We start from the raw sequence: 20661 nt of genomic DNA, 5'->3' as shown, positions 1-20661 counted from the left end.
ACTGGATGGATTGAAAATTCCTACCTTTTGGTTACTAACCAAGCAGAGACCATTTGTTCCCAGTTCCCACTGTCATTAAGTCACCTTCAACTCATAGCGACCCTGTAGGACAGAGTTGTTGTTGTTGTTGTTGTGTGCCATCAAGTTGGAACAGATCTATAGCTGACCCTTCGGCAGATTTTCAGAGACAATTAAACGCACAGGAGAAGATTGCCCATCCTACTCCCGTGAGGCAGCTAGTAGATTTGAACTGTGTGCCTTTGGGATTATAGCACAGTTTGTGGAACAGCCCATCAGGTTTCTAAGGCAGCCATGTCTTTACTGAAGCAAACTACCTTTACAGAAGTAGAATGGGTGGTGGGTTCAAACCAGCAAACTTTGATTAGGAGCTGATAACTTAACCACTGCACCACCAGGGCTCCTTGCATCACCCAGGGATCTTAATTCCTATGTACTTAAGATTTAACATGTGTCCAACATGGTGCTAAATGTACCACTTTTATATTATTATTTGAAGTCGGCTACAACTGGACTTTATTGCCCTTTTGTGGGTTAGCTCACTAAGGCTTAGTTTCATTAAAGTAGTACCCATCATGCATTGTGAGTAAGCATGACGGTAAGGATTTGAACCTGTATGTGTTGACTTGTGTATGGCATGTGTGTGAAGAGCTGTGCTAGACTTGACTGACACTCCATGAGACCCAGATCCGCCCACCCCATTGGTCTGTGTAACAAACAAAGTATGGGCTATCCAGACAGCAACTCTCCACCTAGGTTTCAAGCACACTCTCTTCCTACATCCCTCATGAGATACCAGATTGGCCCCAGGAGAACTCAGGACAGCCAAACAGCTGACCCCCAGGAGAATGGGCTGTATGAGCCTGCTGGGTGAGTAAATGTGTCTCCACTGAGAAGGGTCAGAGAGCACGTTTGGGGCCAGGAAAATAGTTAAACTGAAAAATGTCCAAAGGGGTCACATGGACCAGAGCTGTCTGGCAGCAGGGTCTTGGCCCCAGAGCATGGGTTCAAAGGGTGCCTTCCTGATATTGGTGAATATGCAATGGCCTGCAGAAGAATCTGTACAGGTAAGAGCTTTGCTGGAAGACTAAATTCTTGCCCCTGAGTGGTGCACACGGTTTGCAATAAACTATTGCTAACCTAAAGTGGAACGTGTGGATCATAAACTATAACACTGAAAAGAACAAGAATTCAAGAACACTTAACTTACATTAATATGAAATCTATACCTAGACCAAGAAGCAGTTGTCCGAACAGAGCAAAGGAACACTCCATGGTTTAAAATTAAGAAAGGAGTGTGTCAAGATTATATCCTTTCTCTATATCTATTCAATCTGTGTGTTGACCAAATCATTAGGAAAGCTGGAGTTTATGAAGAATGTGGCGTCAGTATTGAAGGAAAATTCATCCACAACCTGCATGATGCACATGACACAATCTTGTTTACTGAATGCGAGGAGGACTTGAGGCTGCAGAAGGTGAAGAGCTACAGCCTTCAATATGGATTGCATCTCAACGTTGAGAAAACAAAACTCCTCATCCTGGGCCAAAAGGCAAAGACATAGTAAGTAGAGAAAAGATTGATCGTCAGCAATTTCATCTTCCTTGGATCCACAGTCAACACCCTTGGTACCAGCAGTCACAAGATCAGGAGATGTACGCATTGGGAAAGTCGACTTTCAGGGGCCTCTCCAAAGTCCTGGAAAGCAATGATATCAGTTTACAGACTTAAGGTGTGCCTGATTCAGGCCATGATATTGCTAGTCACCTACTATGTATCTGAGAGCTGGACAGTGAATAAGGATGACAGAAGAAGGATTGATACCTTTGATTTGTGCTGTTGGAGAAGAGTACTGAATATCCTATGGACTGTCTTACATACATACACGTCTTGGAGAAGGTACAGCCAAGGTGCTCCTTAGGGGCAAGGGTGGTAAAGTTTCACTGACATAGTGACTGCATGGTGGAGACTGTGAAGATGCTGCAGGATAGAGGAAAATTTTGACTTATTGACCATAGGGTCTCTGTGAGTCATGGCTAACAACCTAACAGTGCCTAATGGAACTGAACAACAACAACGAAGTATGCTTGAATCCTACCCCCTGGTACATGTGAGAGTGAGTTTTACGGAACATAGCATCTTTGCAGAATATCATTAGCTAAGATGAGCTATTTTACAGAAGGATAACCAACATGACTAATCTAATATGCCTAGAATTCACATAAAAAGAGAGCAGATACACACAGGGAGAGGATGACTATGTGAAGTCAGAGGCAGAGGTTCAAATGATGCTGACATAGCTGAAGAATGCTTAGGTTCACCAGAATTGAGGAAGGATAAGGAAAGATCATTCCCAAGAGTCCGTAGAGGACCTTTGGTGGCCTAGTGGGAAGAAGCTGCATTGAAATCCCTAGAGTCTGCAGAGAGGAGCCTGGCTCTGCTGACATCTAAATCAAATTTGGAGCTTCAGTGTTGTTGTTGTTAAGTGCCGTTGAGTATAGCAACCCTATGAATGAAAGTCCTCAACATTTGTGTGACTTTCATCCTTTCTCCAGGTTCATAGAGTTTCCGGAGGCAAACTATATTGGAAGTGGATGCCACTCCTGCTTCCAAGCTTGTTTTAATTGGGGAGCTCCACCAAACACTGTCCACCATATTGGAGCCCCAATAGCTGTGACTAAACCTGTGCTGTATAAGGCATCCAGTTTGTGGTAACTTGTTACAGTGGCCACGGGAAACAAACACATTCCCGGAGTGGAGAAGGGCTTTTTCTTGCTTCAATTTTCCATCTGCAGGTTGTGGGAGAGTCACTGTTGTTGTGTATCATTGAGTCAGAATCAACCCACTAGCTGACCCTCCAGTGGATTCTCAGAGGCAGTAAAGAGATTGCCCATCTTTCTCCTATGGAGCAGCAGGTGGATTTGAACCGTGTGCCTTTGGATTGGCAGCGCAGCCACTAGCTCACCAGAAGGAAAGTTATCACTGCCACTTTTCCCTTGTTTTCTCCCTGTAAGGTACAAGGTAAGCACATTTCTCATATATCTACCATAATACTATTAATTCCCATTTTACTGATGAAAAAACTGAGGCCCAGGGAAATAAAAATCCTTGCCCAAACTTACACTTCTCACAAGTGGCAGTGCTAAGATCACAAGCAAGTGTTCCCTGTATAGTACAAAGAGAGAACCCAACATACACTATGAATTTTAGTTACTAGTGTATCTATAATATATCAGTATTGGCTCATCAGTTAATAAAGGTACCACAGTGATGCAAGATGTCAATAACTGCAGAAACTGTGGGATAGAGGACACATACAGGAGGTGTATACTTTCTGTGCAGTTTTACTATCAATGAAAACATGCCAAACATGAATGAACTTTGAAAGTAGCATGAAATAAGTGAAATAAGTCAGTCACAAAAGGACTAATATGGCATGGTTTTACTTATATATTGTTATTTTTGTTGTCATATGCCATTGAGTCGCTTTTGACTCATAGCTACCCTATGCACAACAGCCCTGAACCCTGCTCTCTCCTGTGCCAACTTTACTGTCTCTGACACACCTACACCCATTACCCTACTCACTGAGTCAATCCATCTCATTCATCGAAGGTCTTCCTCTCTTGCACTGTCCTTCCACCCTCCTACGCATGAGGTCCCTCTCCAAGGACTGGCCCTCCTTGCAAAAATGTCCAAAGTATGTCAGACAGAGCTTCAGAATCCTTGCCTCCAAGGAGCAGCCTGATTTTGCTCTCTCTAGGATGAACCTGTTTGTTCTCCTGGCAGTCCATGGTATATTCAATACTCTTCTCCAGCACCACAGCTAAAAGGCATCAATTCTCTTTCTATCACCCCTAGTCATTGTCTAGCTTGCTGTTGCATAACAAGCAATTACAATGACCATGGCCTGGGTCTGGTTGGTCTCCAGACTGACATTTTTGCTCTTCAGTACCCTGGAGAGGTCTCTGACAACAGACTTTTCTAATGTGATTTGTCTTTTTTATTTCCTGGCTGTTGGTACAAAGAGCATTGATTGTGGAGCCAAGCAAACTAAAGCTGTTCACAATCTCAATCCCTTCACCATCTATCATGATGCTGCCAATTGGCCCAGTGTTGAGAATCTTTTTTTTCTTGATGTTGAGCTTCAATCCAGATTGAAGGCTGTAGTCCTTGATCTTCCGCAGCAAGTGCTTCAGGTCCTCCTCAGTTTCAGCAAGCAGGGTTGTGTCATCTGCGTGACACAGATGACACAACTTTGTCATCAACCTTGTTGATGAGTCTTCCTCCAATCCTAATGCCACATTCCTCCTTATAGAACCCAGAGATTATCAGTGGTTACCAGGAAGAGAAGAGAGAGGAACTGGAGGCTTTGTTTTGTTTTGTTTTGTTTGTTATTATGAATCATTGACTCATAGTGATTCTTTCCTGGTCCTGCACCATCCTCACAATCTCACCTTAAGTCCACTGTTGAATCACCATGTAGATCTACTTTGTTGAGAACATTCCTCTTTTTCACTGACCCTCAAACTTTCTCAGAGTAATATCCTTTCCAGTGGCAGGTCCCTCAAGCTAGCATGTCCAAAAATCTCAAAATCTTTGTGTCTAATAAGAACTCTGACTACCCTTCTTCCAAGACAGATGATTGTTCCTTCGGCAGTCCATGCTGCACTCTATTCAATAATCTTTGCCAGTACTACGGCTCAAAAGCATCAAAGGCTCGCCTCTCTGATGTTCAAACCTACCAATAGCGCTGTGGGAGAAAAATGAGCAATCTCCTCCAGTGTGATTATAGCCTTGGGAACTCAATGGTCAGCTAGGAGCTGGTTCTGACTTAACAGCAATGAGGTTGAGGGTTTGCCTTAGTGTTGGGGATTTTTGGAGTGTGTATGTGTGTGTGTGTGTGTGTGTGTGCATGTGCTTTCATCACAACTTTTTAAATTTTATTTTATACTGGTTTACTTACAAAGTTTGTATACATTGTTTTTCACACTGGCTCTTTCCCCTTTCCTATCCCCACCCCTCCCTCCACCTTTGTGCAACCCTATGATTAAGCCTTGGATTCTCATAATCATTCTACAATAATGGTCTTATACTGTATTTGCCTTTATCAAACTGGGTCAGTTCACTCAGCATAATGTTCTCCAATCCCTCCCATGTTAGGTAGTAATTTACAAAGTCATTGCTATTGCGTGCTGCATAGTATTCCATTGTGTGAATGTACCATAATTTCTCTATCCATTCCATTGTGGTTGGGCATTTGGGCTGTTTCCATGTTCTTGCGATGGTGAATAATGCTGCTGTGAACATTGGTGGACAAGTCTCTGTAAAGTATAGTTACAACTCCACCACTATTAAAAAGCTAAACAAAAATGAAGCAAAAGTCCCAAATCTTTTCTAGTGAAAGCTGTCTCTTTCCATGCTCTTAGGCAGATCTGGGCTGCTCTTTAATTACCCTGACAGCTCTGTCCTAGAAGTTGAATGGTCCTTTTGACGGCCTTTAAGACAATAAATATGCCCATCTCTCTGCAGACAGCCTCTCTGTGTACTTCCCTTTGCAGTGTGTGGTTTAATTGATCCATTCACTTTCAGTGATACAGCTGTGTTCCATTTGCAGGATTGCTGGAGACTCACAGATTCATTTTTGCTTGGCTATCTCTCACTTGTCCACATAGAACCAAGTCATCTCAGGATAGCTGACATCCAATAGCAGAAGCCCACTCCAACATCCTGAAGCAAAGGCAGAGCATTACTGTAAGCAGACGGAGACACGCATAGATTCAAAAGGCAGAGGGTGGAGCCAGAATCTGGCAATGGAAGCAGCTAGTCTCCAAGTCCCTTTCTGGGTAGGCTGTGACTCTCTGTTCCCTTCATCCCTTCTTGCAGACCAGTTTCCTCTGTGCACAGGGTTAACCTTTAGTTTTCAAATTTATTGTATCCAATTCAAGTAGCCAGTCAGGATGATCACAGGTATTGTACTCAAGGCTATGGAGCCTACTTTGAACACACTGCCCAGGTCAAAATCCTGCCCATGGAGAGTAGGGTTTTAGCCTCACTGCAGTATCCCAGAGACTAGGTCAGTGCTGGGTACATAACAGGAGTTCAGTGTATATTGGTGGGGCAGAAGTATCCAGCTTGTTCAGCAATATGCATCAGGCAGCACTCTACACTGCAGTCAAGGTAAAAATTTCAGTGCTTCAATCACCTGGAGTGGCTCTGCTTTGTCAGATTATAACCAAAACCAAACCAAATCCACTGCAATGGTTGATTCTGACTAATGGTGAGCCTCTGTGGGGTTTCCAAGGCTGTAAATCTTAATGGGAGGAGACTGCTTCATTTTTTTAATGTGGAACAGCTGGTGGATTTGAACCAGCAACCTTTTGGTGAGCAGTATAATACGTGCATTGTGTACATTGATGTCTTTGAACTGCAGTGTTGAGGAGAGCACTGAACATCCCATGGATGGTCAAGAGAACAAACAAATCTGTCTTGGAGAAGGTACAGCCAGAGTGCTCTTTGGAAGCAAGAATCATGAGGCTTCACGTCACATACTTAGACATGTTGCTAGGAGGGGCTATTCCTTGGAGAGGGACATGATGCTGGGAAGGGTGGAGGGTCAGTGAAGAAGAAAAATACCCTCAGGTAGGTGGATTGACATAGTGACTGCCACAATGGGCTCTTGTATCAGAAAGTGTGAAGATGGCACAGGATAGAGCAGGTTGTTGGGGAATGCTAGAGAAGAGGAGGAGGTCTCTGGCTGGGGCAGATCGCCTAGCTCCAGATACGTGCAAGCAGGGAGTGGTCTGCACTGAGCTGGGGTTCTCCGGTCCAAACCAAAAGTCCCACGTCTACAAGCCCACCCCATCCTCTCTTCTTGTTCACTTGCCTGTATGTAAGTGCACTGCAAGCCCCAATAAAGTTGAATTTGGCTCTCTGCAGCACTCCTGGAGTGGTATGTCTCCATCACACTTACCACCGTCAGGGTGTCGCTGCTCCCTGATGGCAAACAGACAGTAACATCAAGGTTCAGACCTTTTGTTCTTAAAGTCGCTATGAGTCATACTTGACTCAATGGCATCTAACAACAACAACAACAACGATGCATAACACACTGTTGTTGTTGATTGCCTTTGAGTCAAGCATGACTCATAGCAACCCTATGAACAAAAGGCCTGAAGCCCCTCTACAACTATTGACATTTATCAAAGTTCATAGAGATTCCGGAGCCAAGTTGTTTAGGAAGTGGATGTCACTCCTGCTTCTAAACCTGTCATAGAATAGTATTGGTTGAGTCACCTGTGATGCATAGTGATCCTATGTACAGCAGCTCTGAACCCTTCCCTGTTCTGTGCTTGTCTCAGTAATTATGACACAACCACCACCTCCATAGCCCCAGTTACTCTATCAGTCCATCTCATATGGTGCCTCCCTCTCCTGCACTGTCTCTCCACTCTTCCAAGCATGGTGTCCTTCTCCAAAGGACCGATCTCACCTGGCCACATTCCCAAAATAAGTGAGGTAGAGCTTCAAAATCCTAGTATCCAAAAAGAGACTTGGTTTCACTATTTCCAAGACAGACCTATTTGTTTTCTTGGCAGTCCACGGTATGTTCAAGACTCTTTTTCAGCACCACAACTCAAAGTCACCTACTCTTCTTCTTGTCATCCTTAGTCATTGTCCAACTTTCTGAATCATAACAAGTAATTGAGAAGACCATAGCCTGGATTAGGCACACTTTTGTATCCAGACTGACATCATTGCTCTTCAGCACTCTACAGAGATCCATGACAACAGATTTTCCCAATGCAATTTGTCTTTTGATTTCCTAACTGCTGGTATTAAGAGTATTGATTGTGGATCCGAGCAAGCTATAATTGCTAACAACCTCAATCTCTTCTCCATCTATTATGGTGTTGCCAATTTGCCCAGTGATGAGAATCTTTGTCTTCTTGATGTTGAGCTTCAATCTGTAGTGAAGACTACAGTCTAGGGTTCTGTAAAATGCAACTAGCCTGAGAAAAGCGATAGCCACAATAAAGTGTACATGCAGCATCTACTATAGGTCCAGCACACAGACAATTCAAAGGCAGTCCTTGGCTTGAAGAACTTCAACTCCATTTAGGCTCAAAGCTGAAAAAAAATTAAATTTATAGTATCTCTTATGTAATTCAAGGTCATATTTATAGCTGGGCTTCCCACAGGGCAAGGACCAAGGACTGAAGAAGAGTTACTGGGAAATGAGACAGTCCCCTCTGTGGTCTTTTTTCCACTCGACATCAAGCTTTCTCCATTTCGCTCCTGGTCCAGTTTTCTGACCCTAAATAGCTCTTACTTCCTCATGTTCCAAATCACAGTAGAACCCAAGACATTGACAGAGAACTATCAGAAATATGTGCTGGGTTTAGAAGAGGTTTTGGCCCTAGAGACATTATCGTCAATATCAGATGGATCTTGGCAGAAAGCAAAGAGAACCAGAGGGCTATCTGTCTGTGTTTCGCTGACGATGCAAAAGCATTTGACTGTGTGGACAAAAAACTGCAGCTAACAAGGAGGAGAATGGAAATCTCAGAACAATTGATTGTGGTTATGTAAAACCCATATTTGGAGCAGGAAAAAATCCTTAGAATGGAGCAGGAAAACACTACATAGTTAAAAATCAGGAATGGAGTGTGTCAGGAATGTGCCCTGTCTCCATATCTTTTCAATCTATATGTAGAACAGACCATTCAGAAATTTGGGCTTTATGAGGAGGAATGTGGCATCAGGATTAGAAGACTCATCAACAACCTACATTATGCAGATGATAAAACCTTGCTTGCTGAAACTGAGGCTGACCTGAAGTGCTGGCTGCAGAAGGTAAGGACTTGTAATCTTCAATATGGATTGAAGCTCAACATCAAGAAGACAAAGATTTTCACCACTGGGCCAACTGGCAGCACCATGATGGGCAGAGAAGAGATTGAGGTTGCTAACAGTTACAGCTTGTTCAGCTCCACAATCAGCACTCTTGGCACCAGCAGCCATGAAATGAAAAGATGAATTGCATTAGGTAAATCTGCTGTCAGGGACCTTTCCAGAGTGCTGAGAAGCAACAATGCCAGTCTGTAGACAAAGATGTGCCTGATCTAGGCCATGGTCTTCTCAATTGGTATGCATCTGAGTGCTGGACAATGACTAAAGATGACAGAAGAAGAATCAATGCCTTTGAGTTGTGTGCTGGTGAAGAGTCTTGAACATACCATGGACAGCCATGAAAACAAATATGTCTGTCTGGGAGAGGGTGAAACCAAGTTTCTCCTTGGAGGCTAGGATTTTGAAGCTCCATCTCACATTCTTTGGGCACATGGCCAGGAAGGACCGGCCTTTGGTGAAGGACATCATGCTCGGAAGGGTGGAGGGACAGTGCAGGAGAGGAAGACCCCAGATGAGATGGTTTAACACAGTAACTGAGGTAATAGGTGTAGGTGTGCCAGAGTCAGTGAGACTGGCTCAAGACAGGGCAGGCTTCAGAGCTGCTGTACACAGGGTCACTATGAGTTGCAGAAGACTCAACGACACATAACAACTGATCAGATGGACACATATCTTGGGTTCAAGTAGCTGGGACCTGGGTCTGAGTGGTTAGAGTTCAAAGATAGCTCCCCAATTAAAACAAGCTTAGAAGCAGGAGTGGCGTCCACTTCTGAAATAACTTGCCTCCGGAAACCCTATGAACCTGGAGAAAGGATGAAAATTATACAAGTGTCCAGGTCTTTCATTCATAGGGTCACTACAAATTGCCTACAACTTGATGGCACTTAACAACAACAACATATAGAGAGATCCATTGGCCTAGTGGACAAAAAGTGATGCTACCAAGTCAAAGGTGAGTAACTCTACTCCGCAGCCCTTAGGCCTATTTTTAATTGTTTTTGGTCAAACATTCTCCTATGTCTTATAGCCCTGGTCTGTCCATTTGCTGCACAGAGGTATGTCATGGTAGCTGGGAAGCTGAACACTGTGACACTGATGTGTCAAATGTGAGAATGTTTACCCATGGTGGACAGCTCCCCAATTAAAACTCGCTTGGAAGCAAGAGTGGCATCCACTTCTGAAACAGCTGGCCTCCAGAAACCCTATGAACCTGGAGAAAGGATGAAAGTTATACAAGTGTCCAGGTCTTTCGTTCATAGGGTCACTATGAGTCGCCTATGATTCGACGGCACTTAACAACAACAATAGATGATCATGTAGCTTGATGTCTCTCTTTTTCCTATCTTTGCTTCTCTTGATTGTTTGTTTTAAATTTTAAATCTTAAATTGTAAAAGAGATTGATTCAATATACACGTTACACCAATCCTGTCCCTTAGCATGAAAAGACAACTTATTTCAAACTGGGATTATCATCACTGGTGTTGATGTTCTTAGCTTCTGCCTAGTAGGTTTTGACTCATAGGGTTCTACACACAAGAAAAGGAAACAATGCCCAATCCTGCACTAGTTTCACAATCCAACCACAAACACAGAGCTTAGGATTTGCAAAACATAATGGAGAGGACACATTTCAATCCACAACAGCAGGAAAGGCAACAGGGAACAAGCTGATTAAGAGAGGAAAAAGAGACAGAAGTTTGAGGGCACAAAATGTGATGTAAATTCATCTCAAAAGCAACCAGAAATAACACACAAGCATATATACCTGGAGCTTTTAAAATCCAGCCTTTGGGTCAAGAATCTTCACAGGTCCAAGCAGATTGTCTACCACTGGACGCCTCAAGCAGAGTATCCGTGTGAAAAAGCTAGAGAACATGTAACCCTGGAGTTCTGCACATGAAGAAAGCCACACAGATGGGCACCAGGCCAGTACAAACAACAAACTCCCAGGTGCAATGCACAGCAAAACATATCCAGCTCCCACTCATGTCAACACCAGAACTGGACATTTTCACTCCATATTAAGTTGTTAAATTAGGAATAATTTTGTCATAGAATTTAGCAATGTCTAGACATGTTTTATTATCACAGCCTGGTACAGGAGATTGTTATTGTTGTTGTTATGTGCTGTTGAGTTGCCTGCTACTCATAGCAACCCTATGTACAGCCTAAACTCTGCTCTATCCTGTGCCAATCTCACTGTCTCCAACACACCCATCCCAATTACCCCAGTCACTGAACCAGTCCAACTCAAAGAGAGTCTTCCTCTCTTGCACTGCCCCTCCACCCTCCCAAGCATGATGTCCCTCTTGAAGGGCTGGTCCCTACTTGCAACATGTCCAATGTATGTCAGATGAAGCTTTAGAATCCTTGCCTCCAAGGAGCAGCCGGGTGGGGTGAACCCTCTCTAGGATGAACCTGTTCATTTTCTTAGCAATCCATGTTATATTCAATGATTTCTACCAACATTTACAGTCAGAAATTGATCAAACATGCAATCAAAATGCATTAATAATAATGGGTGAGTAGAATGCAGAAGTTGGGAAGAGAGAAGAAGGATCAGTAGTTGGAAAACATGGACTCGGTGACAAAATTAAGCTGGAGATAGAATGACTGAATTTTTCACAATCAATGACTTATTCATTGCAAACACATATATTATAAGAAACATCAACACAGGTTACACACATGGATTTCACCTGATGGTATGCATAGAAATCAGATTGATTACATTTGTGAAAAGAACCACTGGAGAAGCTCAGTATCAGCTTTGAAAACTAGTCCAGGTGCTGATTATGGAACAGATCACCAACTACTCATATGCAAATTCAAACTGAAGCTAAGGTAGATGAGATTACCATAATGTAATGGACAGAAACCAGGGATACTGGTAAACATCCCATAGTACACAAGACAAAGAATTAGCCTACTTCCTACAATATCCCCATAACAAAGAATTATCCAGCTCTAAATCGTAATTGTCAAGGTTGAAAATCCCAGCTATAAATGAATGGGCAATGGAACTCTAACAGAGCCTGGCACCTGACATCCACCAAAAAGAAAAAGTGTACGATTACTCAGTTCCTACCCCTCTGCCCAGTGTACCACCAGGCTGACTCAGGGGCAACACTGAGCATGAACATGCCCCAGAGCTGCTTTGCAAGCAGTTCTTTGCAAGTCAGAGAATATGACCACCCACTTCTCTCCACTTAGCCTACACAATGACCACTCCTATTGTAGGTCCCTGCCCCCTCCCCTACATCGTACTCCCAACCTTGCCCCCTGGCAACAGACCCTGCCCTGAGCTGCTTCTGTGGCATTGTCCTGGGGACCTGATACCAGAGACCCTCAGACAGCTAAAGCTGGGAGACTTCTCCACCCCTACCCCAACTACCCTGCTGCCCCAGCTGGGTACTTCACGGAGCTCCAAGTGCTGACAGGCAGTGCCTCACCCACTGGCCTTCTCCAGGCACTAAGAAGACCAGCACCCCATAAAGAGACCAGACACCTTGCATCTCCATCAGACCAGACCTTCGGCCACAAAGACTTTCCCCACCCTGAGGTGGCTAAGGACCAACCCTGGGGAACAGGCCAGAGGGGGAGCCTTAGGGATAGACATAAACCACCTAGAAACCTGAGTAATAAAGACTGCAGAACAAGTGAAAACAAATAAAGAAATAAAATCGACACAAGAGTTACAGGCAACAAAGGTAAATGGTTTTATATACACAGTTAAAACAAACATAAATCTACAAGTAGATACATAAGCAGATAGGCAAGACAAATAAATATTGGCAGGTAAAAGGGCCTACACATATGGCCATAGATTTGGTAGATCATTATTTCTACATGAGCATTTACATTTATAAACAATTAACATCATTATAAATGAGGAAAATATTGAGGTTGTCAATGATTTGATCTTATTTTGTTGTGGTCAACATGCATGGAAGAAGCAGTCAAGAAATCAAATGACATTATTTTGGGCACATCTGATGTAAGAGATCATTTTAAACTATTAAAGAGCAAGGATGTCACTTTGAAGACTAAGGTGTGCCTACCTTAAGCCACAGTATTTCCAGTCAACTTATATGCATGTGAAAGTTGGAGGATGACTATTAAAACTTGATGAAATTGTGATATTTGTGAAAAATACTTCTTAACCATAACCAAGTTGCCTGAGGGAATAAGTCACTGGCCTTGAGGTCTTTGGACCATAGTCTTGGGGGATATCAGGTCCAATTAGCATAACGTAGTCCACAAAGACAATGTTCTGCATCCTATATTGTTGAGTAGTGATTGAGGTCTTTAAAACTTTCAAATGACCATCTAAGGTGTAACTGTTGGTCTAGAGCAAAGAATAATGGAGAAAATAAAAGATTTAGGGACAAAATTAGTCTATAGTATTAATGCACTTCAACCTTCACCACCATGAGACCAGAAGAGCTAGAAGGTGCTGGCCTATCACAGCTGACTGCTCTGAAAGGAATTATAATAGAGGTACTGGATAGAAGGAGGGCTAAAGGTAGAACAAAACTCAAAATCACAAAAAAAAGGAGCAGGCTTACTTGCTGGACAGAGAATAGTGGCATGCCTAGATTATGGTTCTTACCTATATTTGAGTCCAGAACTGAACTCACCCCAATGCAAAACATTCACCCAAATAAAACGCAAGCCCAGATGGTGAATAATAACCCTAGGAAGGTACTCAGTCCTTAGAATGATCAACTATACAAGATCAAAAGTGATACATTTGCCTTTGTATAAAGCTTAGAAGGCAGGAAGGGAGAGAATAGAAGAATGAATTAATACAAGAATCAGAGGGGTATAGTAAAGAAAAATGCGAAACTGTGTGGTGTTAGCCTAAAAGTTGGCTTTTTTAGCCATTACAGTTAGTTTCCTCTGGTCTTCAGCTGCCTTCAATGCAGACACATGATCTTGCAAATCAGCATAGTCTTGCAAATCATCAACAGCTATGGGACTAGAATAAGAGAAAGAGTGCTTCCCACACTGATAGCAAGGCTTGGGGTGGCAAGACTTGAAAGAGATTGGAGCAAGACCTTAGTGATGGTGGTGGAGAGACTGGCATTGGTATGGAGAAAATTTGGCAAGGTTTGCCCTGAAGCTTCTTGCATTTGTGCTGGCCACAGCTAAAGGTTTTTGTTGTTGCTGGATGCTTGAAGGACACGCTGACTTATAACTGCTCTAAGGCAAACTTTGCTGGATGATTTGGACTTGACTGCTGACGTGAAACCAGAGCCTGAAGTAATTGAAGAATTGTACCTTGGAACTTGGGCCTACACGTGGACTTGTACTGAGTGATATTCTTTGCCTCCCCCACTCTCTAACTTCTTCCCTAATACACCTCATTGTTGGTACCATAAATGTGAGTCTGTGAATCAACAGCAAATGAGCGCACCTCTTGCTGTTGGTGTGGCTCTAGAGGCCCCATGGGGCTGGGCTATGGACTCTTTATCTGCTTTCTGCTCTGGGGCAGTGAGGGGCTGTGCTGTTCTTACTTTCAGAGAGGGCCAGAGGGAGCAAGAATAGCATAGCCCCTCACTGCCCTAGAGAAACGCTCATGGCCCTGTGCCCCTATGTGACTTTGTTCCCTTCTATAGACATTAGGTTAACTTAAGGTTTAGTTATTGTTTTTTTTTTCAGTTTGTCAAAACCCTTTTCCCAGTCCAGAATGATAAACCTAGTTTTCTGTGGTGTGATATAGTCAGGTTTCTCTCCTTTTCTCTATCCACTGCCCCACTCTTATTCATTATAGCCTAGACTGAATCTAATGGGCTACGAATGATGCAGGAAGAAAAATGGTCAGTGAGAGCCCTGGTGGCACAGTGCTATCCAGTCCACAAGCTGATCTTTGGGGAAAAGATAAGGAAGTCTTCCCCATGGAAAATATATGTGGCAATCTGCATTTGGAAAGATTGACCACCCTAGAATGTCTATGAGCAGGGCTGCTCTGTCCCATCAAATTGCTAGTAGTTAAAATCAATGCAGTGACAATGAAAGTGGGTCAGTACTTACAAAGAAGTTCTAGCAGTGCTTGAGGAAAACAGCCAAGTGCTAAGTAAAGTGTCAGTGGTTCAAACTAGCCAGCTTCGAGAATGCCATGATCGTCCATAAAAATTAGTCTTGGTATAAAGCAGTCCTACTCTGTCCTATAGAGGCACTAGAAGTCAGAATTGACTTAGTGGCAACAGGTATAGTAATTGCAAACTAAAAAAAGAAAAAATTAAGAAATTGTTGTTGTTGTTATGTGCCATTGAGTCGCTTGCGACTCATAGCGACCCTACGTAAAAGAGCTCTAAACACCATTCTATCCTGTGCCAATCTAGCCATCTCAAATGCACTTATTCCCACCACTCCAGTCACAGAATCAATCCATCTCATTGAAGGTCTTCCTCTCCTGTGCCACCCATCCACTCTGCCAAACATGATGTCCCTCTCCAAGAACCAGTCCCTCCTTTGCAACATGCCCAAAGAATGCCAGATGAAGCTTCAGAATCCTTGACTCCAGGGAACATTCTGGCTTCACCCTCTCCAGGACAAACCTGTTTGTTCTCCTAGCAGTCCATGATACATTCAACACTCTTCTCCAGCACCACAGCTCAAAGGCATCAATTCTCTTTCTATCATCCCTGCTCACTGTCCAACACCATGATGCATAGCACGTAATTGCGAAGACTGTAGCCAGAATCAGGCGTACCTTAGTCTCCAGTATTTAAAAACATACTACAAACAACTTGGGCAGAAAAAAATGAGGGCAAGATTTCCCCCCCTAGGTTGTAAGTCTTCCTAGGAAAATAATGTCAGGCAATGCAGCATGCTTCTCAGACATATAACAGCTAACTAAGCTCAGTACCACATAGAATTTAGGAGATGTGTGGGAACTTTAAACTCAAGAAAATGTTCTCAGTATTTATTCTCAAGGCCTCCTACTTTAGAATGCATCCTTGGAGATTGCCTGGTCAAAAAAATACTGTCACTATGATGTCTACATTCACAAAACACAGAAGTCATAAAAAATGTTATCATACCCATATTTTTCTTGTATTTTGTGGATAGAAAATGAAAATATATGCACTTGTAAGAGGAATTTCATAAATACTTTATATAGTGAATAAATGTACTTCTCATTTTCAAAGTTGAACTAAGGAGAAAATTGAAAAAGCTGCATGTTTTGCTTGTTTCTATCAAATTTGCTGTCTATTTAATTATAAAAAAACATCAGCTTCAAAGTATTAATCTACTAGTTGGTTTTCTTAATAGGAAAAGATGTGACATTATAGCAATTTCCAACAATAACTTAATTTAGCACCATGACTTGTTTTATCTGTTTTTTTAATGAGTGCAAATAGAGCAGAGCAAATGATACTGGGATCTACATGTCACAGAAGCAGCTCAGGGAAGAAGGCAATAATTTTAATAATATCAAAAGTAAACACTAACAGTTTACTGAAAATATCCATGAAACCAACCAAAATTCCTCTTAAGGAATTGTAACAGGGGGCAGAGGGGGATCTAATTGCTATTTGAGATTAAGCCTATTTTGACGTCTATTTTTCCAAGTTAAAAAAAAAAAAACGAAACAACCCAAACACTTATTTTAAGGTTTAAAATTCTTCCATTGGCCTGAAAGCAATAAAAGTTGTCCATAAATCTTCCCTTCAGCCCATAATAGAAAGGTCTCAAGAGACAAATATGAGCCACAAATAAGTCAGAAGGGGAAAGTACAGGAGAATATCAGATGGGGACTGTGCCGTTGTCCTACTGCAGGTTCAGCTGAGTTCTCGGTATGTACATTTTCACTAAGTATTGAATTCCATGGAATGTGATTTTTATCTCTATGGATTAGAATCAGGTTGGTCAGCCTTAGACCTATTGATATTTAGGGGAAGATAATTCTCTGTTAAGGAGCTCTGCTGGTCTAGTGGGTAAGGAGCTCCACCGCCAACCCAAAGGCAGGCAGTATGAATCCACCAGCTGTTCCCACAGGAGAGAGACAAGCAGTCTCCTCCTGTGCAATTTACAGCCTCTGGAAACCCCTTGAGGGTCATCTATGAGTTGGTGACTACACAATAGCACACAACAATTCTCTGTTGGCGTGAGACTGTTGTATGCATTGTAGAATATTTAGCAGACTTCCTGCTCTTTACTAACTTGATGCCTATTTTGACTGCCAAAAATTTCTCTAAGCAGTGTCAAAAGCAACTTTAAGGAAGCAAAATTTGTGTGGGTTTTGAACCCACAGCTTTAAGCCTAATGAAAAGATATGGCTCAGGCATATAGAAAAGCAGAAAGAATTTTGTCACCTCAGTGGTCATTTTCCATGTCTACATTTCCAATGTCCAAAGCCAAGACAGGGATCCCAGGCTGTGGAATGGCTAAAGCACTTGAGTGCTAACTTGAAAAGATGGGTGTTCAGACAACATCAGCAGCTATTTGGAGGGAGAAAGACATGGTGTTCTTCTCTCATAAAGCTTTATAGATGAGGTACTCCTGTAGAGTAGTTCTACTCTGTTATTTAGAGTCACTGGTGCGGTCTTTCCATTTGCTGTACAGAGATAATTCATGATTGCTGTGATGCTAAACACTGTGACACTGATGTGTCAAATGCAGTAACGGTCATCCATGGAGGACAGTGTTTGGTGGAGCTCCCCGATTAAAACAAGCTTGGAAGCAGGAGTGGCATCCACTTCTGAAACAGCTTGCCTCCAGAAACTCTATGAACTTGGAGAAACAATGAAAGTTAAACAAATGTTTAGGTCTTTCATTCATAGGGTCACTATGTAAGTCATCTACGACTTGATGGCATTTAACAACAACAACAACAACAAACAATGAGAGAGATCAGTTGGCCTAGTGGACAGAAAGTGATGTTACCAAGCCCAAGTTGGGTGATTTTAATTTGAAGCCCTCAGGCCTGGTTTTAATTGTTTTTGATCAAACATTCTTCTACGCGATATTGTACTGGTCTTTCCATTTGCTGTACAGAGGTAATTCATGGTTGCTGTGATGCTGAACACTGTAACGCTGATGTGTCAAATGCAATAACGGTTACCCATGGTAGACAGTATTTGGTGGAGCTCCCCGATTAAAACAAGCTTGGAAGCAGAACTGGCATCAACTTCTGAAATAGCTTGCCTCCGGAAACCTGGAGAAACTTGGAGAAACGATGAAAGTTCTACAAGCATTCAGATCTTTCATTCATAGGGTTGCTATGAGTCGCCTACGACTCAACAGCATTTAACAACAACAACAGTGTGGCTAGAACAGTACACCAACAGGGAACTACCAGCAGTACAGTTGGTTTTGGAAGAGGCCTGACACTAGGAATATCATTGCTGATAACAGATGTATCCTGGCTAAAGGGAGAGAATACCAGAAGAATGTTTATTTGTGTTTTATTGACTATGTAAAGGCATTTGATTGCATGGATCATAACAAATTATGGCTCACATTGAGAAGAATGGGAATCTCTGAGCACTTAATTGTGCTCATACAGGTTCTATACCTAGACCAAGAAGCTGATGTACAAACAGAGCAAGGAAATACTGCATGGTTTAAGATCAGGAAGGGTGTGTATCAGGGTTGTATCTTTCTCCATACCTATTCAATCTGTCATTGATTGTTGTGTACAGCTGAGTGGGAACCAAGCCATAGCTGACCCTCTGGCGAGTTTTCGGAGACAGTTAATCACATTAGGAGGAGGAGATTACCTATCCTTCCCCCAAGGAGCACTGGTGGCCTGAAGCCATGTGCCTTCAGATTGCAGGGAAGCTTCTTGCCACTAGGCCACTAGGGCTCCCTTACACTTAACAATCTGTATACTTAGCAAATATTTCTCAAAGCTGAGCTCTGTGAAGAGGAATGTGGCATCAGGATTGGTGGAAGATCATCAATAATCTGCATTATGCTGATGACACAACTTTGCTTGCTGAAAGTGAAGAGGATATGAAATGCTTGCTGCAGAAGATTGAGGACTATAGCCTTTGGTATGGATTACCTATTAACATCAGACAAAGATCCTCACCATAGGCCCTACAGTTAACCATATGATACATGCAGAAAAGATTGAAGATTTAAATTACTTCATCTTGGTTGGATCAGCAGGTACTTAGTACTAGCAGTCAAGAAATCAGGAGACATATTGCATTGGACAAGATTGGACAAGTCTGCTCTCAGGGACCTCTCCAAAAGACTGAAGAGCAATGATTCCAGTTTAAAGGCTAAGGTGCACTTGATTTAAGGCGTGGTCTTCTCAATCGCCTGCTAGATAATGAATATAGATGACAGACTAAGAATTGATGTCTTTTGGATGTGGTGCTGGAGAAGAGTACTGAATATCCTATGGATTGTCAAAAGAACAAACAGACACGTCCTGGAAAGGGTGCAGCCAAGGTGTTCCTTGGAGGCGAGGGTGATTAAGCTTCATCTTTCATACTTTGATGAGGCTACTCCTTGGAAAGGGACTTCAAGCTTGGGAAGATAGAGGGTCAGCGAAGGAGAGGAAGACCCCAAATCAGATGGATTGACACTGTGACTTCAGCAATGGACTCCAGAGTCTCAGAGATGGCAAGGATGGCGCACGATCAGGCAGGTTTCAGGCTGGCTGTTCATAAGGTCGTTATGAGTCATATTCAGCTCAGTGGCACCTGACAACGACAACAACAAATGGTAAGAAGCTGTGCTGCAGTCTCAAAGACACAAGATTCAAATCTACCAGCTGCTTTGCAGGAGAAGGATGGGTATTCTCCTCCTGTGTGATTTACTGCCTCTGAAAACGAACTCAGCTGTGGATCAATTCCAACTGAATGTCACACAACAACAGTGACCTGGTGGGTAACCAGCCACTCCGATGGCACATAAAAACAACCACATGAGTCAGCAGGGAGCTCTTGTGGTGGAGTAGAGAGATGTGCTGCTAACCGAAAGGTGCCTCTTTAACAGTTCAAACTCATCAGTGGCTCCACAGACGAAAGACAGAGGCTTGGAAACCCAGAGGAGGGCCAGCAAGTTGACTCTGACTCAACACCAATGAGACAGAGATAGAGAGAGAGAGGGGAGAGAGATGATTCATAATCTCTTTGACTGCATACACTAACAACAACAAAGTGAAGATATTGATAACTGTGTTGGATCACAACACTAGAGAATCAAATGAGCAAACACACATGAGAAAACACAAATTTTGACAAATTCAAGACTATGTATCTTGTTGAGCTTCCTTACACAAAGAAGAAAACTGAGGGTGATAGCTTCATTCAGGTGCACTGGCTAAGAGTGTATTTAATTATTTATTAATTATAATAATAGATTATTAATTATCTAATTCACAGTAAAGACAGGCATAAAAGATCAAATTGATAACAAGCATATAGGAGCAACCAGCCAGATCCAAAATATAGAGATTTTACAGCACAAAGGTCCAGTTTCTCCAACAAAATAATGTAAGCATGCTGATACAGAATGAAGGAGGTTTAAGACATACAGCCACATGCAAAAGATGGGCCATATCTGGATATGATCCCAATAAAATAGCAATAAAAAGAAAAAAGATCTCTTTGAGAGATTTGAAGACTTTTTAGTATCGATTGGATGTTAGGTAAGAGTCATGAATTGCTAGTACTTTGACTGGTTATGTCACTCAACATACTTTGTTCTAGATTCATCAACGTTGTGCAGTATTTCACAAATTCTTGATCTTCTTTTAATG

The sequence above is a fragment of the Elephantulus edwardii genome, unplaced genomic scaffold (assembly GCF_000299155.1).
Source record: "Elephantulus edwardii isolate Elephantulus edwardi_28Jun2011 unplaced genomic scaffold, EleEdw1.0 scaffold00028, whole genome shotgun sequence".
Taxonomy (NCBI): Eukaryota; Metazoa; Chordata; class Mammalia; order Macroscelidea; family Macroscelididae; genus Elephantulus; species Elephantulus edwardii.
This window is presented reverse-complemented; position numbering follows the sequence as displayed.